Here is a 22,050-nt window from a genome sequence, read left to right as displayed (position 1 = left end):
AGCCTTTCCAGAATACTGTATTAGTATAACTGTTTCATAGTTGCATTACTCTATCTATATGGATGTCAGTGTCTAAACGGCTATATGACATGGCATATACAACTGTAATAGTACACAAATAAAGCTTTCCCATGTATGCATACCTGCATGTGGTGTTATATGCTTTGACTTCTCTATGGGTAAATGTTGCAGGCAACGATTGTCATTTGTATGGGTGGCTCATACTGTGCCCAGTTGGTAAGGTGGTAACTGGGTAACTGTAGGCATAGTGGCTGTTCCATATTGTGTGCACCTTCTACATATGTATCTTCCTATACATATGTGCGTGTGTGTAGTTACATATATTTATAAATATATATATATCTATATCTATATATATATGTATATATATATATATATATATATATATATATATATATATATATGTATATACATAGATGTATATATATATCTGCATATATGTGTCTGTGTATATGTATCCTAGGTATGTTAATTGCTTCCACATTGTACATTCCCTATGGGAGCCAGTCTGACATCGTACAGGTGGGATGGAGTACTGTAAACATCTTGTGCCCATGTCGTGTCAGGTCCTGGTTATGGCATCTGCAACAGTTGGTAGTATATTGCAGGGCAGATGTGTTTGGCTGTGGGGGGGGGGGATACCTATCCATGCAAGACGTATGTTTTTTGTTGTCTTTCAACCCCATTAACGGTGCATGTGGACATAAATGTTGTTGTTATGTTCCCATTTTTATCTACAGATGTATGTCTGTATATACCTATATAGATATCTATATCTGCTTACATATATATATATATACAGATAGATACAAACATACACCTGAAAACTATCTTATAATCCTCCATCTACTACAAGATGGAGACATTCAACCCAACCCAGGCCCTATAAACTCCAACAAAACATACACATCTCACATCAAACCTCTCTCTCCCTCATCCACTGCATCCTCTGACTTATTATCTTTAGCCCATCTCAACATACGTAGTATCTGCAACAAAATCAGTCAACTGCATGCCCTTCTAGAAGTAAACAACTTTGACATCCTATGCTTATCAGAAACCTGGCTAAAGCCCTCTATTAAAGACATTGAAATTACCCCACCTGGATATAGCATTCTCAGATCTGATCGTACCTCCAAAAAAGGAGGTGGAGTAGCTATTCTTTATAAAACACAACTAAAGCTTACTCTTCTGGACCTTACCCTTAACCAAAAAATTAATGCCGAAATAATTGGTTCCAAAATACAAATTAACAACACTAAATCTATAAACATCATCTGTGCATACCTCCCCCCTGGAAATAATATCCCCATCTTAGAACAACTTCTCGAACACCTCTCTATAAACCTCCCTCAAGAAACACTATTTCTTGGGGACTTTAACATCGACTGGAATTCTTGTAGCAATGCTAACCCCACCTCCCCACATAAATCTTTTTGGTTTCAAACAACTTATTGACAGTCCAACTAGAATAAATAATAAAAGTAACAAAGAAACCACCTTAGATTGGATTCTTACAAACTCCCCCCTACAAAACTACCAAACTGGTATCCTTCCAGAAGATCTTAGTGATCACTCACTTACTTATGTTATTAGGGCCAAAACTAAGCTAAACCTACCTACCTCACATAAAACAATATATTCAAAAAAACACTTTAATCCTGAAGGATTCCTAACAGAGCTATCACAATACAACTGGACCCCTCTCAAATATCTCTCACTCAACAATGCTGTTGAACACTTCAACTCAGCATTCCTGACCATCCTGAATCAACATGCCCCAAAACGTATCATTAGAACAAAGACCAAAATAGCACCCTGGCTAACTTCTAATACCAAACAAACAATTATACTTAGAAATAAATCATGGAAAAGATGGCGGTCCTCCAGAAACCCAAACGATCACCATATCTTCAAAGAACTCAGAAATAAAACCAAAAAAGCTATACTTGCAGATAAAAAAATTATTACCTTGAACTACAACAATCAACCAAAAAAGAACCAAAAAAGTTTTGGTCCACTATCAATAATCTTCTTACCCCAGGCAAAGTAGTTACACCAAACCCACAAAACTTAGATCCTGACAACCCCTCTTTAATAGCCAATAACTTCAACACCTTCTTTACCACTTCCATACAAAATCTAGCTAACCACTTAACCCCTGATTCCTCCCAACTGCTCTTAAATAACAGTGACAACTGCCTTCCACCCCTGCAACTTCAACCCATACCAACCTCCTACATACAATCTCTTTTACAAAACTTAAATCTACTACACCCTCAGCTGATAACCTTCCAGCTGAATTTCTTCAAATAGCAGCCAAAGCTATCGCCTACCCTGTCTCCATCCTCATAAACAGATCCATAAAGAAAGTACTTTTCCCTCAATCTGAAAATATCTCATATCATACCCCTACACAAAGGAGGCAAAGCCACAGACCTTTCAAACTTTCGTCCTATAGCACTATTATCTCCTCTAGCTAAAATCATGGAAAAATGCATACACAAACAACTACTCACCCATCTCCTTCAAAACAATCTACTTGCAGATACTCAACATGGATTTAGACCTTCACATAGTACTACCACTGCTCTACTTTCCTTTTCCAACACCATCAACTGTAATCGTAACAACAACAAACTAACCTCTTCTCTTTTCCTAGACCTGTCAAAAGCCTTCGACATGGTCAACCACTCACTTTTACTACACATATTAAAATTCCTTGCTTTGGATACCTCCTCCTTAACCTGGTTCTTTTCTTATCTCGAAAACAGGCAACAAGCAGTACTCTGGAAAAATTGTCTATCTTCACTACTACCTATCTCTTTAGGAGTCCCACAAGGATCCATACTAGGCCCCCTCCTATTCTCTATCTTTATTAATGACCTCCAAGCATCTATCCAAAACACTACATGTATACAATATGCAGATGATTCCACAATTATTTGCACAGCCTCCACTCAATCTGAACTCCACTCACTCACACAAGCTACCTTTTCTATCGTCGAAGACTGGTTCTCAAAAAGATGTCTTCTCCTCAATTCCAAGAAAACAAAACTACTACTTTTCTCACCTACACACAAATCTACACAACTTAACTTCTCTATTACTGCAGGTGACAACTCCCTCATCTCCCCAGACTTATCAACCAAACTACTTGGTGTTACTATTGATAATAATCTAAGCTATGATTACCATATCAACAACACCATAAAAGCACTCAATAAAAATTGGCACACTATACAGAATCAAACCCTACCTAACACCTGAAGCACGGACCACCTTAGCACAAACACATCTCATCTCGACCCTATTGTATGCCTCCTCTATCTACACTAACCTCTCAAAAAGTAACCTAAAGAAACTTACGACATCCTACCACAATATAGCTCGCTTTGCCACAGCATCCCAGTATAGAACACACCACTGTCTAAACTTAAAACAATTACACTGGTTGGAACTTCCCAGCAAGATTATATATCAACAACTCCTAATAACACATAACATATTATATCAACCATCTAAAACACCAGCTCTCACTAATCTTCTGAGCCCTTATAATAACCTGAAACAACTACGTTCTGCAGAAAAGCTTCAAGTCAAAACAACTCGAATCACCAATTCTGCAGGTAACTGCCTTTTTCCCAACGCAGTAGGGAAAATATGGAATAACCTCCCATCCCACATTACCTCAATAGGCTCCTTTGATCTTTTTAAAAAACAACTTCTTGCACATCTTACAAACTTCTGGCTCTGCTCTTGTACCAATCCCGACTGAGAAACCTAATACCTTCTACTATCATTCTTCCTCACTTCTCAACTACAATCCTTCTCTGTGTTCTCAAACATCCTAATGACTCTACAGTTTCTACTGTTCTCAAAAAAAAAAAAAAAAATTATATATTGTATATACACTAATATGTATGCAATGATTTGTATGGAGTGTAGTTCTAGATATAATCAATGTCTCTTGCAATACGTAAATAGTATTCTATGTGTTTTTTTTTCTTGATCCAGACTAATAACTATCCATGGTAACTTAATATCTGTTAAAGGATCTCATAGTTAATCTTCAATTTTGTATAACCTTTGTTTTAATTCTGTGGAGCTTTTCTCCCCGGGCCTCCACTGAAAATGGAAATTATCCAGCTGGACTAGCCCGGTCAACAAATGTAAAATAAATAAATAAATATAAATATATATATATATATATATATATATATATATATATATATATATATATGTATATGTATATATATATATATATATTATATATTGCTGTAGTATATATATATATATATATATATATATATATATATATATATATATACACATATAGATGTAGACATATATATCTATAGACATATGCATATGTATGTATGTGTGTTTATATATATATATATATATATATATATATATATATATATATATATATATATATATATACATATACGTGTGTGTATTTATATATATATATATATATATATATATATATATATATATATATATATATATATATATATATATATATATATATGTACATATATAGATATGTATATATCTATTTAGATATTAATATATGTACACACACACATACATCTACATGTTTAAATACATTTCCTGTACATTTGAATGACTGGGCGGGTCTATATTAAAGTATCAAATGGCACAAATGTCGAACGGCCGAAATATCGAAAGTGACATTCACATTACATGGTTTTGTGCCCGCTAATTATATATACCAACTTGGAGGTCACAGTACAGTGAGGAATGGGCAAAATTCCTGATCTTCACTGCACCCCAATCCCACAAACCAGAACTCGATGAACGGCACTTTCGATAATCTGGCCATTCGACATTCATGCCATTCGTTAATTTAATATAGACCCAACTGGGCTGGATGATATGTTTGTGAAAACATCAGGGTTATGTATATCTGACATGCCTTAGTGGTAAATCACTTTGGCTATGGTGTGCAGGCTCCTGGGTTCGGGCCTTGCAGAGGCTGTTTATTTTGTTGCTGGGCAGATGAAGGGCCGTTGGATACAGAGTGAATAAGGCACTTTTAAGCAGTTGTAAGCAGGTTTGCATGGGTTTGCATGATGGTAAGCACTGCTAACCTCCGGTTACAGTTTCTTATACTCAGTTAGCTTCTAAATTGCTTAACCTGTGTAGGCATTGCTTACCGCTGCACAAACAGAAGCTTAAACCTGCCTACTGCTGCTTAAAAGTGCTTACACCCGCTTACTCTTGTGCTAATTTCTTTAAAAGAAAAGAAAACAGAGTTGATAGGAAAGTGGTGAAAAAGGAGCACAAAGGGGGACAGACAGTAGGGTAAATAGCTAGGGATGTGCAGGAGGGTTTAGGGAAGGTTCATAGCTGCCCAGTTCTTCTACAGCAACAGCTGTCCATATAGACTGACTTTGGAGATAGATTTGGACACTCAAACCCCTGAGAGAGGTGTGAGGACAACATTAATATGTTGTGATGCCAATTAGACCAGATTACATGTGTCCAGTGGGCATGTATGCAAAATGGACAGGTATGTATGGAGTGATTTTTATTTTATTTTTTTTTTTGGGAACAGATTGCCTTTTTTTTTTTTTCAAGTGAGAATGGGATGTTGGGGAGGGATAGTAGGTATATTTCGGGAGGTAGGTTGGGTAGGTTAACAGACAAGACAAGATGCATATAGGGGTGGTATATGACACATGTGGGAGGTAAACACCTTGATGAGGAGGGGTGTTTGGAAATCGGAAGCCCATGAGCCCCTTAGTGGAAACAGTGGGACTGACCTCCCCACCCATGAGCAGTCACCACTGCACCTTCACAGCCCTGAAGCTGCCTGTGCTGAGGGCTGAGTCGGAAAACCAGGCTAACCCTCTAGTCGCAACATGCGGCCGTCGAGCTGGTGTAGAATGCTGATGGAGCTCTCAACACACTATGACTTGGACCTGGCAATGGGTGACAGGTTCCTGTCCATGCCCACTCCCAGTGGGGGGCAAGCCCCATCCCCTGAGGCAGTTCCACCTGAAGGTGATGCAGGACCAACAGATGAGGAGGTCCCTGGTTGGGCCCCAGACGTGCTGGAGCCCGATGCCCTGGCCAGCTGAGGTGGGACAAGTGGGCACACTGGGACCCGCATTCCCATACGTGCTATGGTGTTTATGGTGTATCACCATATGTGGGGTTGTAATAGTCAACACATTCCAGGGTTAAGTATAACAGCATGCATAGATATTCCCATTAACCCAGACACCAGATACGGAACAGTAGCATAGCAAACAGAACACATGCATATATGAGACCAGAGTGGTAATAAAAACAGCATGCAGATACATTGATGGCACCATGCCACCAATGTTGGAGTATTTCAATATAGTACAGATATGGAAACAGATTTAAACATAACTGTGAAGTCATTACATACCAGTTGAGGTGGATATGTAGTTTATTGTTGGAGATATGATGGGGGGGGTAGAAAGATGTCACTTAACAATGTACCTTACAAGTATTACTACACTACCCTATAGCCTTAGTTTGGACAGTGATATGGCTGTCGTCATTTTTATACATGAACTGGTTTTACCTGCAGTATACACCTCTTACCTGGTATACCTGTGGGGGAAATGTTTAACACTAACTAACTGTTTTAACACATACTCCCAGATTCCAGGTTGATGTTGCGCACATAGCTGTCCATCTCTTTCTGCACAGACTCTGGCCATGTCCTGACTACATGCAGGTGAACCAGGACATATCTAGACTATTGCCCTCTTCAACCTTTAGTGACTTAGCACACTCTTATGCAGGCTTTCCTACACAGTAATATTATGTAGCACAGTGTGGGTGACAGTGATCAGTGATAGGTTATTATTCAGAGCAAGTGCAACACTCACAATTCCATACAATACCAGAGTAACCAGTACCAGTACAGTGTATCAAGCTTTTTATTTCTCGGCACACTGTTCGTATCCAACGTACCTGTGGGAGCAATGTTTGTTAGCACTACCTGAATGTTGTCACACAAAGTACCAGATTACACATTAGTATTATGCACATACATCTCACTCTGTTACTGTACACACTCTGGTCACAGTTTGACAACATGGGGGTGTAGATAGGACATACTTGGCTTATTACTCTCCTAACAGTTTAGGGAGTTGCTACAGTGACAGGTTTGTTCTCATAGATGTGTGACAGTCAGTTGTATTCCCTGTTTGCTGTCTTAACATCTGGGATCATCCCACAGAATTCTCAGGGGGACAGGGTGAAAGGCAGCAAATATGAGCCCATATACTAGACATTCTGGTCTTATCTGTACAGTTGTGGGGTATGATTCTATATACAGCCTAATTCCACTCCCAGGATTCAGACCATGGCTGTGTCTGCTACAACTTAAACACTGTCCATCAGAGTTGTGTGTGCTATATAGATATTGCTGTATATTTCCTATCTACTTTCTGTCTTATAATTCTCCTGTGGTTTTGCATTCTGACCTTGTATTACAACAGTCTTATACAGGATTTCCTAAACAGTTATAATTTGTAGGACAGTGTGGGCGACAGTGATGAGTAATACCTTGTTATTCAGAGCAACTGCATCAGTCACATTGCCATACAATACCAAAGTAAACAGTACCAGTACAGGGTATCATTCTTGTATTTCTGTGCAGAGTGTTGGTATATGATGGAAATACAGGAGAAATGTTAGTTAGCACTACCTGAATGTTGCCACACATAGTACCAGATTCCACTTTACTATTCTGCACATACATCTCACTCTGTTACTGTACACACTCTGGCCACAGCTTGACAACATGGGGGTGTAAATGGGACATACATGGCTTCTTACTCTCATAAGGTTTTGGAGAGTTGCTAGTGTGCCAACTTTGTTCTCATAGATGTGTGTCAATCAGTTGTATTTCCTGTTTGATGCCTATATGTCTGGGATCATCCCACTGATTTCCCAGGGGAACAGGTTGACAGGCAACAGTTATGGGCCACTTTACTGGACATTCTGGTCATATCTGTACAGTTGTGGGGTATGATTCTGTATGCAGACTACTACCACTGCCAGGATTCGAACCATGGCTGTGTGTGCTAAAAATGCAACAGTTCACATCTCAATTACATGTGCTATTCAGATTTTGTTGTCTGTCTTTTCACTGTTTTCTATCTATGTGTCTCTCAGTTGTACTAAATGGTCTCTGGGATTACACCAGTCATATTCAGGCATTCCTACACATTCTATTTATGGTGCACAGTGTGGGTAACAGTGCTTAATACAACAGTACTATTAAGTGACTGCAAATCTACATTACTTTATGATACCAGAGTATTCACATGCAGTCCAGCAGTTAGACCTTTATTGTCAGGGTATTACAGTTTTATTTACATACAAACTATATGAGATTTTTCTTGCCATATTCTCCGGTATATACAGTACTTACCTTAAACAATACAGGTTTTATACAGGCAATTAATTTACTAATACTGTTAGATTTATTTCCTATGACAGTACATGCAAGAGTATTACTGACCTGCCTTGCATCGCAACCTCTCCAGGCGACTTCCATGGGCCTCTTGGTTTGTGGCTCACACACTTGCAGCTGTGGAGGACATAAGAAGAATATTTAGCCATACCTATCCATGATATACATGAGCTGGCAATTATTACACACATAGTGGAGTGATACTCACACACAGCTGGGACAGCCCCTGCCATTCTAGCCTTTTGAATCCACTGCTCCAAGAGGTCCCCCTTATGCTGCTTCAGGTCGGCATAGTGATGTCTGACCTGCTCACCAGTTTGGGGTATGCCAGTGGCACTGGTAAGGTCATGGGCAAGATGGTCCCAGGCTTCTGCCTTATATTGGGAACCCTGGTGCTGACCCTAAAGCAGTTTCTCCTCATGGTCTTTGACAAGGAGTCCTGCCATGACTCTGGACTCCTGAATGCACCAGCACTGCACCCAGAAGTGCACACCTTCTCCCCTTTCTGCCATTCTGCCTGCAAGGGGAAGCTACAACCAGTTGTGAGATGTATTCCTGTCTGTTGGGTTTAAGTAGGGCTGATTTCCCACACTTTACCATGATTGGCCAGTTTTGAAAAGGCTAGGCTATGGGCAAACCTGCTTACCTGAGGTTGGCATTGTTTAAAGGGGTATACCACTGTGCACATTGAGCTAGCTGGCCTACACATTGCTTATACCTCCTAAGCTGGCCTGTACAATGGTTAGCATTGCTTACATTACACTTTGCATTATATTTTCTTTTTGGCATTGATTTATTATTCATTACATCTTTTATAAATATGCCTGGTATCCATGATTCACGTGTATGTACACTGTATGGGGTCCTTGTGTTTTATTGGGGACTTCAACACTCTATTACAATTACACGTCACATCTGGGCTAACTGCTGTTCTTCATTTCACATATTTATGTTATGTAGTGGGTTATAGAACATATGACTGTATACCGATTCCTTTCCCAGGTTCAGTTTGATTTTACCATTGTGAGAACTTGTTTGCTGATACCTCATTTTTCTGTACAGCTGTGATGGTTTGGTGGTTAACTACTGTGACTATATTGTATAGGGTCCTGGGTTCAAGACCTGCAAGGCTGTTTATTTTGTTGCCGGGCAGAACATGGGCCATTGGATACAGAGTGATTAAGGCACTTTTGAACAGTTGTAAGTGGGTTTGTGTAGGTTTGCGCAAGGGTAAGCAATGCTAACCTCTGGTTAAATATGCTTACAAAGAGTTAACTTCAATATTGCTTAACCTGTGTGCACATTGCTTACCCCAGCTAAAACGGGCTTAAACACACCTACTAGTGCTTATATTTGCTTGCTATTGCTTATTGGTGCTTACACTTGCTTACTCCCACTTACAATTGCACTGATTTAGACAGTAATACCTAATGGTTCTTGGGAAGGTGGTGGATTTGGAAGCTGTATGGAGTTGTCTTTCATTACACATTTTACCTTCCATTTGTATCCATGATTCCTGTGTACATATACTGTATGGATTACATGTGCTTATCTGTGGACTTTGCAACATTATGACACTGACACTTCTCATCTGCATTTAATACAGTACTCCAGTTCAGAAGTATATATTTAGTAGGTTATGCAACTAACATATTGGTCATAACGTGATTTGCCATGGAAAATGGAATGAGCTGCAGTGGGACTTGAACCAGGAATGTCTGCTCATAAGGTGCATGCTTTGCCCACTACACTATTGCTATACTGCTTCATTTGCATATATTTTCCTTGTTATCCTCTTCAGCCATTTAAGCTGCATTAACCATAGCTAAGTGATGGGAAAACCCACGCACCTACGGTTAGCTTTAATCGGATTCATAATAAACAAAGAGGTTTGTTTATTTGATTTGTATTTACTATTGCTGTTGTACACATGGGGGGATGTTGCTGGGGATATGCAGACACTGATGCGTTGTCTCGGTCATTCCTTTGGCCTTTCTGCTGTTCTTCATTGTGGTGGTATCTATATTCTGAAAGCTCTGCTCTCAGACACGCCCCCTGCACTCTTACATGCTCCATGTAAGATTAGGAGCTCAGGCAGTGTGCCTTCATTAATATGCATAGTGCACTGCCATCCCACCCCTAAATGGCCACTTCCATGCAGGACTAAGCTAGTCCTGCACGGAAGATTAGTAAATCCAGGGGCGAGCGTACTGAAATGGCAGAATTAGTAAATATTTAACATGAGTTTTTTTTTCTTGTTTTTTAATGTAATGCAATAGTGCAATGCTTTCTCAATTTGAAGTATGTTGTCTGTTGAGGTACTGCACAGCAGATTATTTATGTAATTAACATTGATTTTTGGCCTCAGTGACAAAAAATATCATTTTTTGCACAGTGGTGAGGTCGAAGTGGTAGCAGTGTTTGTTTACATGGCATGATGTTATTTAAAACTTTAACTTTCTTATTAGTGTTTCCCTGAATATATGTGTATTAGCTGTGTAAATGGTAATATATGGTCCATTAAATGTGTTAATGACTACAATCTTATGTTATGGCATACAGCTTTCTTTTCACAATGCCATGAGGTTTTAAGCATCACTCATACAGGAATGACATGCATACAGTTAAAACGTTCCTAACCATCCCCCATTTTTAGTAATTTATTCACCTTCAAGTTAAACATTGGAGACTGTGTGTGTGTGTGTGTGTGTGTGTGTGTGTGTGTGTGTGTGTGTGTGTGTGTGTGTGTGTGTGTGTGTGTGTGTGTGTGTGTGTGTGTGTGTGTGTGTGTGTGTGTGTGTGTGTGTGTGTGTGTCTGTGAAGGTCAAATTGTAAGAAATGACATGTTACACTTGATTAACAATAAGCTAAGGTCAAATATGTCATAAGCATCTACTAATAATAGGCTAGGTGATATTGCAAGCATTGTCATGAGAGATGGATGGTGACTTGGTCTGATGTCATGACCTACTTGATGCAGGTGACCCTACACACACTGATCTGATAGTGCTGCGAGACTGGTACTTCAAATAGGAGTTTCTGCTAGCTGTAGATGAATATTGGCATGGAATGAATGAAGCCTGCTGTTCTCTCCGAGCAATTACAGTATTTCCTTGAGAAGCACTTATAATTTCATGTGATCTGCTCCCACATGTCCACTTTACCCTGTCCTCTTCCCCTTCCAAGACTGACTACTACTTGAGTCTGGTAAGTCATGTGACATCATACTGCATATGCGTGTGATAATAGCATTATCTCTACTCTGTACCATTTCCATGAAATGCTGGAAATCCTCATGTATGACTTGGAGGACTCTGATCTTTTCCAGCTGACTCTCTGTTGCAGAACTCTGAGCTCTAATAATGTCATGGTACATTTTCAGCTGGGAAGCCAATGTTTCACATGTTTCCTGGGATAGGTGTGATAAATTGCTGTGCCTGTCTCCCCTTTGAAAAGTTGTACATCAGGGTCTGGAGATATTGGTGTGGTTGTGCATGGGTTTTCCTCCTGTACAGACTGGTGTGTAATGTCACATGTGCTTGACTTTGTGATGGAAAGTCACTTTCTGCAGAGTTGCTAATATGCTGTTGGGTGTGAAATCCTGCCATTAAACTTGGGAACTGTGTGCTATTTTCCTCAAGTTGTCACATGACTATAAATATTTTTATCATCATCACCAGCACCCATTCTGCTGCTGATATGTTCAAAATATATTGGTATAGTCAAACTTTTTGTTTCTTCTTTTTGTTCCCTCCTCCAGTATTCATCATTCCAACAGCCTGGCACCCCTCTACCTGTCTACATCAGATTAATCAGCTGTTGATGCCTACTCCTAAATTTAAACTAGGCATAGAGGAGCTCAACAAATCTGTGCTTTCATCTGGGATCGGGTCACAATATGCCCTATGCTTTTCAATACCCCCTTTCATTTGTGATTCCATGGTTTAGTCTGGGTGTGCGGGCATGCAAAGTAGACATGTGACACTCTGCCCTGTCTCTGTATCAGCTCAGTCATGTGTCTACCTTTAAATCACTCTTGTAGACATGCCTACCTTGTGCCACCCCCAGCATCTACCAGGAATCATCACTATGGGTGCCCATGGAAATACCCACTTCCCTGAATGGTAATGGCCAAACCTCACTGCTGCTCTGTCAGTCTTCCAAAGGTACTAAATGAACCCAGTTGAACCCAGATCAACCAGGCCATAGTCAGGGCTTTATTCCTTTATGACACCAGAGCAACAGCTGAACTGTTTGTTTCTGCTGATAACCCTGTAAAAAATGATCTGGAAACATTACCAATAAAGATGTAATATAAACTACTTTGTGCTGAGTAAGTAAGTGTGGGGGCCACTTATTGAGCATGCTGCCATCATTGACATTCTGTGCAGATGTGGAAGTTTCACTCGGTAATAGTAATTATCACATACTTAATGTAATCATTCCATGTCACCATTCATTTCTCTATATATGTGTCACTGTTTTTAAACCAACCAGTCCAAGCAGATGTGTGTTGTTGCTGCAGTTGTAGTGTCAGCACGACCTCTCATAATTCCAGTTTCATCATTTCTGTGTCATAGTTATCCCTATGAAAAGACAAGAGGTATCCTGATTTAATGTTAGAGGGAAAAGTGCTGGAGGCCCTCCTGTACTGGTACAGCTAGTAGCATTCTGCCTCATCTTGGTTGTTGTAGCACATCATACCATATCATATGCCCTCTCCTTGCACTTGGCTAATATCTGGTTCCTTCCACTGATGGTGCATTAATGTCCATTACACAACTACCCCCCATTAATATTCAAAAAACATGCATGCTGATTGGTTACCGTGCACGTTGTAAATCAGAGTTATAGTAATGGAAAAAGGTCCGGTCGCCCGGACTTTTTCCATTACTATAACTCTTTTTTTTTTTTTTACAGCAACGGAGAATGCAAGATCTCCATTACTTCACACTGTCTCGCTATGTTAAACTCATTTAACATAGCGAGACAGTATTAAAAAAAGCAACGGACATTCTCCGTTGCTTTTTTCAATGATGTCTCACTATGTTAAACGAGTTTAACATAGCGAGACAGTTTGTAAAAAAGCAACAGAGATCTTGCTTTCTCCGTTGCTTTTTACAAACTGTTTCGCTATGTTAAATGGGTTTAACATAGCGAGACAGCTTTAAAAAAAGCAACGGCCCCATTGCTTTTTTTAAAGCTGTCTCGCTATGTTAAACCCATTTGCATGCATGCGCAGTACGTCAGAACTGCAGCAGAATACCATACAGCTGCAGAAGGGCAGCAAGGAGGCATAATACAATGACATTATTTGAGAAAATTAATTATTTTTTTCTTAAATAATGTCATTGTATAATAGCAATAACCCACTTTTGGGTGTGGGTAATGCTGGATTTATCCACGGTTGGCTTCGCCCTCGTGACCAAACCACACCAACCGTGGGTAAATCCAGCATTACCCACACCCAGGCATGGGTTATTGCTATATTACAAACTGATATAAGGATTTTGCCTTTTAAGCTTGTTTGCCCCTCCCCTTTACCTAACTGTTTTTTGATGTATGTCCAATGGGGTGCCACAAAGATCTGATTTTCCTCATGACTGAAGTTGTCCTTCTTCTGCCTTGATCCCATGTTTTACATCATTACTACACATAAAAAAAATATGCAACAGACGTACACCACAGAATGTTGATGTAATCATCAGTCTAACAACACAACAAGAAAAGCAGGTCTGCCATCCCCTTAAAAAAGGTAGGTGACACAAACCTTTTAATTATACGTACATGCAGCCAAGTAAAGTTGTGCTAAAGTAAAGTATGCATTATCATAAATACATTTATAACAGTAAGGCAAACAGCAGATTCATACTTCTCCTATCCCTGAACACTTTACTGAATTCATAATACTGCCATTTTTATTAATTAGAAATCCCCCAGTAAATACACATGTATGATGGGACAGAAAAACATTACTTGCCACTTCAGTACTTCACAATTACATCACTGCATTTCAACCATATATGCACAATCACTAAATGTTACCAAAGTAAATTATTATTTCAGAGATCACTAATCATTTCTACTGCTGCTGTAATGGTTTTCCATTTGCAAACAACATATTTACAGTATTCACTAAAGCCATTGTACTATGGCAGTCATATGATTAAAACAAAACATTTCTTGAAATTAACTAACGTCATTCTGTTTCATATTAGTTTGCAATATTTTTATTATTTTTTCTTACTTTAAAAAGTCTGTAGTTTCCTATGTCATTTGCCACCTAACTTGAGTAATCACAAATTAATATGACTGTGTTAAATTTATTCATGTAAGTTCAGGATTGTTTATGTGTTTTGTATGCAAATTGGGCTATTTTATATTTATCTCTTTGAATTGCAGTAATATGCAAATGTTTTGGCCACTTAAAATCGTGACTATTTCTCAGTTATTCATAAATACAGCCTCAGGTTCACTGGAATGCACCAGGAAAGCAGAGAAGTTTGCAGCAGCCCTCAGCAGTCCCCAGTATGCCATGGGAACTCACAGATAGCCCCAGTTATGGTCAAAGTTGACCATGTTCAGAAAAGATTAAATGGAGACATATACATGTGCATTTGCATGGCCATGAAATATATTCCCTGCTTATGTAACATCATCAGCCATACCTTATATCTCCAAAGCATTCATTTACTAAGAGTTGGCACACAAAGGAATATTTATTTCTGCAATAGTAACCCCTCACGCACCCACTCCCCCCAAAAAAAACATAAATACTGCTGCTATACTGCATGAGGCAAGTATAAATGATATTCAGGCTTAAAACTCAAAAAAGGTGGCTAAAGAAATGTACATCAGCAGTAACAATCATAAGATCACAATAATGACTTTTTATCCATTATATACATGAAATCTGAATGTATTCCTTTAGGGAAAAAAAACGGAGATGACAAAGCATTTTTAGTAAAACCACATTGGCCAATAGTAACAGTACCTGATCTAATGCCCCTTCTAGTTAACTGGACTTGGTTAGGATGATGTCATGCCCCAGATGGAGTGGTTCTAAACCTGTGTTCCACAGACCTTCTCATTCTTTCTTGTTTCTGGTACTGGCACTTTGAATGATGGCAGCATCCATAAAGGCATGGGTCTGCACTCCAAGCTGGTCAGATAAGAAGAACGAGATCATGGTTTACTTTCTGAGTTAGTTGTACCTGATTAAGATTCATGTGTACTTTAAGAGTAATCAGTGGAAAAATATTAAGATCTGGCAGGAATTAGATGAGCACCTGTCATCTTCAACAGAAATCATCTGCTCCCGCCAAAAATAATGTCACAGGTGTGACGAGCTACAGAAGCATACACCTGACCAGCTAGACATGTGGTTTCACCAGGTGGCAGCAAGAAGAATCCACAGTTCTGTAGTAAACATAATTTTTTTTGTTATATTAAACATAGGTTTTAAAAAGAAAATATAAGAAGGTTGCATAATGGATGGTATTTGGTAGAATAAATATGTGTCACAGCAAATATGTGTCTATAGTGTTATTATAATAATGCAAAAGAAAGCATAAACATATCTGTCCATGAAACTTCATCTCTAAGCAAATATATGGAATGTTTATGTGATAAAATAATTGTTTGTATGAAGTCAAATCTAATATAGTATGAGTTATAAAATAAGTATGCATATATGTGTGTAAATTATATATATACATCTGCATGAGTACACTCACAACAATTTTTTCATGTATAAAATATATTTATGTATTTATACGGAAACTAAAAAAAATGCATTGTCACATAATTTTGTTTATTGTACTTAGTCCTGTACTTAGACTACTAAGCCACAATGGCTTTTATAGTATTGCATTACCTGAGTAAGTAGTTGAAGTATATTCAGACAGTTTTTACAAAGAAAATATTTGATTTGTGTAGGCCAGAAAATATTTATTAGTATAGTAATTGAATATGACAGTAATTTTTCCACAATATTAACTGCACATTCACTAAGGCCATAACTACTATCACTGATTAAGAAACCTGGTTTCTGGGTCTTGGGATTGCACCCCCCCCCCCCAGCTTAAGCTTATGGAAAATGGCTACATGGCTTAGACTGGTAATTCTGATAACAGTTGCCTTAATGTTTAGGCCATGGAAATCAGATTTTTAGAAGTTGACAGGTGAAATTGCCTCTTATAAGCAGGGTCTATGGAATAAATATAGGACAGGCCAGTATAAGACAGTTCCAGGAATATTGATCGATCTTTTACTGTTTGCACAACTACAGTACTTGAATAAATTAATTGCCTTATCTGACAACAGAAGTTATCAGTTTTTTCTTTTTGTTCAGACTACAGGTAGTATGGCTTCAATTGTAGCTAGTAGAAATTGAGTTATTGTATTCAGTTTTATTCATTGTACCCCCTCATATATCACTTGATGGTTTCATATTCATAGTGGTTAAATGCATTTTGATGTTTTTTCTTTACTCTTATGTTGCATATTCCTGCTGTTCAAATCATTTGTATTATTCATGTCAACTATTTCTTGGTACACAGGTGATGAGATTATGATGGCAATGATTTGAAATATCAGGACAAACAGCGTGACTGAATGGCTGCAAAGCAGACTTACAAGTCCAAGATGGCCATTTACCAGAATATTCCTTTTTTTGAGATATGCTTATTTCAGCATTAATATATATAAGGTGGGGGGGTTGTTCCCTTGCAAAAAGGAAGTTTAAAGGAGAAGACCGATCTTCAAGATTTGCTCTTTCTTGGGTTTTCAAACTCTTTTTAGCTTGTCAGCACTCTGCATTTCGACTGCTGATATTCTAATAGGGAGCTGAATATTCTACTTTGTTAGCAATTGCTGTTAATATTTTCATTCAAAAAAAAAAAAAAAAACAATGAACTCAGTGGCACACACAACTATTTCATAACACACTTTCTATGAAAATTTATCTTTTAAAGCCCCAATAGTGCCAAACATGGGCCAGAAAAATATAGGCACTTTTATTGATTGTTTTAATTGAGGGTGGAGTTAGTCTTGTATTTATATGGTTTAAGTCACTATTTCACTTCCTGTGAAGGCTGTTTTGCTGAGGTGCTAAAAGTGCCAAGTGCTTTATTAAATAGTTATTTTTTTTCCACCAAGCTTCGTTTTTTTTTTGGTTTTTTTTTTTTTTTTGAGTATTTTGCATCTGACTTAGTAGTTTTGTTATAGCTAGTTCTTTGGTGTGCAGCTATACTATGAGTTTAACATCAGATTTTCTACGGTTAATTGGATATCTGACTGAAAATTAAGCCTTCCAAGATGCCCCACTTGATAGTAGTTCACCAAAAGGACAGAAGAAACAGGTGAATCATCTGGAGATTTTAAAACAGGAGAAGTAAGCTGAGATATAGATTTATTTAGGAGTATAAAAATGTACATTGGTCCAATGAAACAAGAAATGCAAGAAGGAGTGAAGCAGCATGAAAAATTTGTAGGTTCATACAAGGCTAACTACCATTGTGGGTCATTTCACACCTAGCTAATTAGCCCACATGAGAACCAAACCCTGCTCCTTGTGTCTATAAGGTAGACATTTTAAACATTATGCCAAGCTCCCATCACTCAGTGAATAAAATGTTTAGTATAATATTATGACACTATGCAAATAACGGGAATTGCAAATTAGACAAAGAGATTTACATATGCAAAATAAATGATTTTGATGAGGAGTGCATACAAAGATGGAGTCAGGCAGCTCATGTTGGACTATTGAATACATTAAGATACAAACAGCCAAAGGCGATAATAAGTAAAAAATACTTGAAAAGTAAATTAAACAGCAGTAGGCATTCACAGAACAGTCACTGAGCAATACTTTCTAGAAAGTATTAATCATGAGATTAATCAGAAACTTCTAAAAAATGATGAACAACTAATTACATTTATTTATCCTTTGTTTATTGGGTTAGTCCTACTAGGCAAGTATCCTCTTTTCAGGGGAGATCCAAGGTGGCATTCATAACACCAGAGGAAATTTGTCCAAAGCATTGGGGAACTTCTACTGTTTTTGTATGGGGGCTTTATTCTTTTTTGCACTTCCTGACTTCCAGTCTGGGTACGAAGATGGCTCAGACAAGCAGAAAACAGAAAATCAACAATGGAGGAGAAAGATCATGTTTTTGAAATAATGGAGATGCTGTTAATTGAACAGCAAAAAGTCTGGATATGGTGAATAATGAGTTGGAGGTGGAGCAGCATGGAGAAAATGGAGAAGAGAGGAAATAAGGAGAATTAACTAAGTGGCAAAAATAAGGTGTCAAGGTTAATGTTATGGATTCAGAAGATTTGTTTCAGCAAAATCGTTTTTTAACAGATTCTACAACACCTGAGTGTGTTGTTACAACTCTCCAGTAGGGAGGGTTGCTGGACGTTTAGTGAAAGAATTAATTGAACAGAACAAACCAGAAAGCAAGAAGGTGGTGTCAAGGGGAGAAATAATGGACAGAATTCAAGAAGAAGAAGTTCAGGAGATAAGGAAGGAAGAAAAGAAATTGTACGCACAAACAGTGAGAGAAGATTTAAGAGGAGAAGAGAAGAAAGCAGAAGTAAGAAGAAAGTGTCAGGTGAGGATAAGTAGCAAAATGGAAAAAGAACTGGACAGGTATGAAATATGTTACAGCTTCATATCACCACTAGGTATTGAACCCAGAGAAATAAGAGCCTTTATTTGTATTAACAAGGATACTTTATGTGACTTTTTTTTTCAAAGAAGCACAGTATATGGAGAAATTCTTAAAACAATATGAAAAGGGAAAAAAATTAAATCCTTTGAACTTATATATATATATATATATATATATATATATATATATATATATATATATATATATGTTGTACACGCATGTAACAGAAAATCTAAAATAAAGTATTTATACAATTTCAAACTGAAGTTGAAAGAGACCATTTTTTTACAGGATAGTATTTATAAGATATCAATTGCAATACTGCATGACCTTAACAATTACATTTTTGGAAATGTAATTAATAATTTTGAAAGTATATATCCAATATGGCATAGCCAAATACATGATTCTATCTATTGTATCATACCATTTTAATGTGTTGATTTTATGACACATTTTTTCTTTCCCATCATATCTGAATATAGCAAATGTGTACATATTTTGTCATATTTGTTTATGTATTGAATTAAAAAAAACTAATATGACATGCCATTAATGTAATTCTCTCATTTGCATTATCCCCATCCCATGTCTTTCTGATTTTTAGTCAAATATGTGTATCTATATATCTATATCTATATATATATATATATATATATATATATATATATATATATTTTTTTTTTTTTTTTTAAATATATTACTGCTGAAAACAAATGACCATCAGCACAGAGAGCTAGACCAACCATTGTGGTTCTGCCCACTATACTTCCACTGCAGGCAGCACAGACAACCAGCATATCTGGGTCACAACCTGTCACAATTGCTTTCACAACTTCTGCCCTACCTGCTCTACCTGTGTCAAGTATCTCTGCCCTGGCTGCTGGTGCTCTGGTACTCTCTGAGAGAAGTAATAAGGAAGGTAGTGATTTTGTCTCCCATAAAGAACTGATGAGGTTATTGCAGGATATAACAGAGAGGTGTCTTGGTGCCCGAATTGGCAGGGTTGCATAGAGCCTGCATCATATTACCAAAATGATGCCATGTAAGGCACTGACCCAGGCAGGTCTCAAAGTAGACAGTGATGATAGTTCTAAGGGTGAGGACTAGATTCTCATTGTTTTCCAACCTTACATGGATGCACATCTGAGATACCCTACATATCCCTAGCCATGATGTTCCCCATACCGCTCAACTATCCAGATTTTTTCCCTTATTTTTGCTATGTTCCTCATAAAATATGTGTTTTTAGAAAGTCATTGAGGATTGAAGTCACAAAATAATGACAGACATTTGAGTTTCAGCCTTCATGTCCATCAGAAAATGTGTCCTAATTGAAAACCTATTATTATCACAACTTTATTTTGGGTTTATAAGAGCAGTATTAAAAATCTGTACCTATTTTTGGGCATTTATCCCCACTTTATTTTTGCCTTTGTCCATATTTCTTCTTCTAAGAGAATGATAGATATGTCCCAAGAGAATGATATATATGTCCCCCAACATTTTGAGTCCATCATCATCCCTGTCTGTCTTGTATGTTCTGTATGTCTGTGCCTGCTACCTAAACTACTCTACCTACCTGACCATCTGATTCTTATTCACCTTCCTCAACATTCCTCTCTCTCTCCCAAAAACAAAAGATGGGCATCTGTCCCACAAAAGAATTTATGCCTTATATATAGCTCTCCACTTTGCCTTTGTGTCATCTTGAATACACCTGATTTAGTCCAATTGGCTATACAACATTATTCTGTTGTTGTCACCCATCCCTGGGGTGGCAACGTTCAAAAGTCATTAAATTATTTGTGCAATTCTAAATTTATGTTGTGAAGAAGTGAATAGCTATGGTGCTCTCCCACCACCATCCAACAAATTCCTGTATTATTTACTCTGTGTCCTACCCTCTGCTTGCCCTTCTTTTTTCACCACTCTCCTATCAGCACATTTTCACACATTAAACTGGTCAAAAATATAATAATACATAACATGTATGGCCAGAAATGGAACATCAACAAAACTTTCACTTTTTGTCCTCAGCATTTGAGTGGAGATTGCTATCATGCTTCAATGCTGAATGATGGTGAATGGCATTTAACTCCCTATAGCAAAAATTGATGAGTTTTTGTCCTCACCTACACTTGTCTGGTTAGCTTTGTGTAAATGTGTTCATATCTGCTGTGCTGTAGGGATAAATAGTAAAGGCAATGTTACTCTAACAGTTAGGCTGCTGGATGTAATAAGCTAGGAATTTGTATGTGTTTGATAAGATAATTCTATCTGTAGACTGGTGTGTTTGTCTAGTGTCAAGAGTTAGATTACAGCTGTATGTCAAATTGCTATTTTATGTCATTTTCATTAATAATGACTTACCATGTAATGACTCATTCTCCGCGAGACACATGTCATCACTGGTGGGTGGGTTCAGGCGTGCACTCACTATTTAAGGCAGATCTGTCAGCAGGCACATTGAGATGGACCCATTAGGCAGCAAATGAGTCGAAGGTCACGACGAGGGCTTATCGGTTGTATGGCAGCTGTGTAGTCAGAAATGCAGTGCTGGTACTTCGTTTTTAACATGTAATTTATTGAATGAATGTATTTATTAAAAAAAATTAATTTAAGCAAGCAGTTTAATATGAGTCACAGAGGGCTGCCAGGGGATATTTTAATATAAAAACATTTCCATATATATAAATATATATATATATATATATATATATATATATATATATATATATATATATATATATATTAATTGTTATCATTATTAATATTCGGTCTGGTAAAGATATGTTAAATAATTAATAATATATAAAATATATATGCAGTAAAATTAATATATGTATTTAA

This window comes from Protopterus annectens, chromosome 1.part1 (assembly GCF_019279795.1).
Source record: "Protopterus annectens isolate FY-2018-M chromosome 1.part1, PAN1.0, whole genome shotgun sequence".
Taxonomy (NCBI): Eukaryota; Metazoa; Chordata; order Ceratodontiformes; family Protopteridae; genus Protopterus; species Protopterus annectens.
The sequence above is the reverse complement of the archived record's forward strand: the minus strand, read 5'-3'. Positions refer to the sequence as shown.